Genomic DNA, 3,659 nt, shown 5'->3' with positions numbered 1-3,659 from the left:
AATCACGGGAATCAATAGCCTAATACAGCCCAGTTGTGCTAAAATAAATATCATGAGACGTCCATCATCAGATGAATGATATGGAAAAGTTAAGTTAGAGCCGCTAAAGCCAGTGCTACTACCCATGCGAACATGAACACTAAGCTTTTCCCTCCAAAAATATAGCCTAAAACTTATCTCCAAATGCAAAACTGACATTAACAAAATGCAATAATGCAATAACAGCTGAAAAAGTACTTGGGTGTGTGTTTTATTTTATATTTACCGTTCAATAATGCAATCGCTGCTGTCTGTCCCATAGAAGAACATGACAGCCAGCGTACGTTTTGGAACTATTGGGGCTTACATGAACCACGTGACGGCCATAGCGGCGACATCAAAGAGTGTCGCAACTCTCTCTCTCTATGGCTCTGGCCTCGACTAGTCAAGTGAAGAAAGCTCCTCTCATGAGATTGCAACAGAAAGCAAGCAAGAGAACTGAAGAAGAAAGCAACAGAATGCTGAAGATGAATCCAGAATTGTGAGTGTCATTATATATATTTTTATTTTATTTTTTTTTATTATTACATGATGAATGAACATGAAAAATTTAAACCTGACTGGGCAACCACACAATGCCTTTGTTCAGACCTGGAATTTACATGTGTCTTGGGTGATTTATGTGTCTTTATTGCCATAATTCATGATGACACATCAATCACTATAACAAAAAGTGAAAGGGTTAGTTGACCCAAAAGTGTAAAATTGTTGTCATTTCTCACCCTCATGTCATGAAAAGACTTTCGTTTATCTTCGAAACTCAAATGAAGATATTTTAAATCCGAGCAATTTCTGTCCCTCCATTGACAGTCCACACAATTACCATTTTGATGCTTCAAAAAGTTGATAAAGAGATCCTAAAAATAACCCATATGAATTGAGCGGTTTAGTCCAAATTTTCGGAAGAGACTCGCTCGCTTTGTGATGAGATTGAATTTAGACTTTTATTCACGTATAAACATTAATCAACAAACATAAACAGAAGAAAAAGCAAATGTGGACTAAACTGCTTGGTTCATATGGATTAATTTTAAGATTAACTTTTTGAAGCATCAAAGTGGTAGTTGCGTAGCTGTCAGTGGAGGGACAGGAAGCTCTCAGATTTCATCAAAAATATCTTCATTTGTGTTTCAAAGACGAAAGAAAGTCTTGCAGGTTTTGGAACGACATGAGGGTGAGTAAATTACAGAATTTTTTTTTGGAGTGAAACTAACCCTTTAATAAAATAACGTGGCCTAGACCTCATCAGAACAATCGAATCTCAGTGCATCTTGGGTGCGTTTACACCTGTACTTCGAGTTGTTCACTTGTGCGTCACCCAAGATGAATGTTAATGCCAGGTGTGAACGGCACTACTCTGTGACTACACAATCATCTGAACAGAATGGATCATCTGAGAGAGATATGGTTGTCATTATGCTATGTAACTGTTTGATGATGGTTTTGTTTTGTTTGTTTTGATTTTTTTGGTTAGAAGACCTCAGCTACGTTCCTGAAAAGGCTTCTCCCAAGACCTTCAAGGACCTGATCGACTCTGCAGAATCTGCTATGAAAGGTGATGAAACTGATGATTCAGGTTAGACTATAGTTCAGAAAAAGATTATCTATACGCGTTCATGCATTTTTTGCTGAAGTTGTCACATCTGTTATTTAGAATGGGGCAGCGATCTTGCATCGATTCGTCTCCTCCTTGATTTGATTCTACCATCACCACAAGGCTGCAAGAGACCTGGATAGATGTCCTCATATCAAGCTGAACAACACCTTGTCTTCAAAAAGGTAAATTTGGACCTATTGTCTGCCTAAAAATATTGCCATTTGGGTTGATTGTATTGTGGAAAACTAATATAAAGACGGCCAATTGGAGAGCTGACTTTGTGTTATTTTTGTCTTTGGCAGGGACCAGCATACAAGAACACCTTGATTGCATTAAAGAGACCCCACAACGTACCTGCTCACTGCCGGTGATGATGATATGACAATAAACTCAAAGACTACTACTACCTGCTCGCTGATGGGACAAAGAGGAACTGCATTCATGGATGATACACAACTGTCAACAAGTAGTTTTCTGCAATCTTGTTCAAATCTACCTGTCATATTTGTTCATGTCTAGGCAAATTTGATTATTTTTTGCATTTAATTTTTTCCTTCTGTGCAACACCTCGTGAATGTGATAATTTGACCTTTACACATCTGGCATATGTTTTAAAGGAGCCATTTTGCCCATTTGCCCATATAAAATGATTTACCTAACTATGAGATGGCAAGATGAGAGAGGAAGGCACACACTTTTTTCTACATTTCTAGGCTGCATGGCTAGGTTATCAAGTTTAGCCTATATCATTCACAGGCATAGGCTAATGTTAAACTGAAATGTACTGTAACGTCGGTGCCTATGCACTACGGCTCTGACGCTGATGCATGCTGGGATTCTGGGAGAACTTTGGGGTTGTTTCGTGTGTGTTATGCCTTATTTACTGTTTATGTACGTGTTTTAGTGTAGCGTGATTACCCTTTTAATTCTACCCCGTGTGTGACCCTTCGTGTGTGGGTGGCTGTGTCCACCCCTGTGTGTGTAGCGTGTGTGTGTATTTGACTTTCCTATGTGTAGGCTACTGTGTTCGTGCCATGTTCTGCTCCCAATCCTTGACGACAGCTTGATTGAACAAATCATTGACTAAATCACAGTAGCATACTTTTACTTGTATTCTAGATGCCTTGACTCAACGTCTTACAACGGCAAACACCTATGACTTCGCTCAAGCTGTACAGAAGTGGCTGCGCTACGCCCCAGACCGAGCGGGAGGAGCTGGAAGACAGATGCAGCAGGAGTTAGCACGTTAGAAAAAAAAATAAATAATGAAATAATACAATAAAAATGATTGTTTAATTTTTAAAGAATGCGTGTGGTGTCATTTGTGCTAGTCTAGGTTATAGCCTAAAGGTATAGTTTCTATTTTCTATATTTTGCTAGCCCATCCTGGCTGTCGATAAAGCAGGATTATAGCCTAATAATAATGTTTTTAATATTATATAAAAATTACAGACCTTCAGATTAAACCTGTGGTATACTAAAACACCATTGAAGTTTTGTTGATATGCTGGGATTTCAACATTGTTTCAATATCCATTGTAATCGAAATACCATTGAAGAAAAATGAAACAAAAGCACGCACATCAGTCTCAAAAGGGTGCTCGACTAAGAAACCAACAAGTAGAAAATATAAAGTCGGCAACACCTAAGCTCCAAAATGATCAAAAATATTTATTTTCAAGACAGCTATCGCATAGCGTATGTTACGTTTCGAGCACGAGGCTCTTCATCAGATGAAGAGCCTGCGTGCTCGAAACGTAACATACGCTATGCGATAGCTGTCTTGAAAATAAATATTTTTGATAATTTTGGAGCTTAGGTGTTGCCGACTTTATATTTTCTACTAATCGAAATACCATTGAAATACTGCTGATCTCTAGGTATGATTTAAACGTTGTTTCAATGATAATAGAGGGTGCAACATGATGAAGAATCAACATCAGAGTTCGACGTTGATTCAATGACTTTATCGTTGACAGCGGGATGTTGATTTAACATCGTTTCAATTACTATTTGCTATCTG

General features: G+C 38.2%; 1 long non-coding RNA gene across 2 annotated transcripts; it reads left to right on the top strand.

Annotated features, from left to right (window-relative positions):
• Positions 1-432: 432 nt before the first annotated feature.
• Positions 433-3,011, top strand: LOC309491831. 2 transcript variants are annotated; one of them, XR_014203337.1, is made up of 4 exons: positions 433-520; positions 1,514-1,594; positions 1,694-1,818; positions 1,939-3,011. It is a non-coding gene; the product is annotated as an uncharacterized lncRNA (long non-coding RNA). The 2 variants fall into 2 exon arrangements; XR_014203338.1 differs by lacking the exon at positions 433-520 and having other exon boundaries at positions 1,254-1,594; positions 1,939-3,008.
• Positions 3,012-3,659: the final 648 nt, after the last annotated feature.

Source organism: Leuciscus leuciscus (assembly GCF_965113295.1).
Source record: "Leuciscus leuciscus genome assembly, contig: HAP1_SCAFFOLD_611, whole genome shotgun sequence".
NCBI classification, from domain to species: domain Eukaryota; kingdom Metazoa; phylum Chordata; class Actinopteri; order Cypriniformes; family Leuciscidae; genus Leuciscus; species Leuciscus leuciscus.
This window is presented reverse-complemented; position numbering and strand designations above follow the sequence as displayed.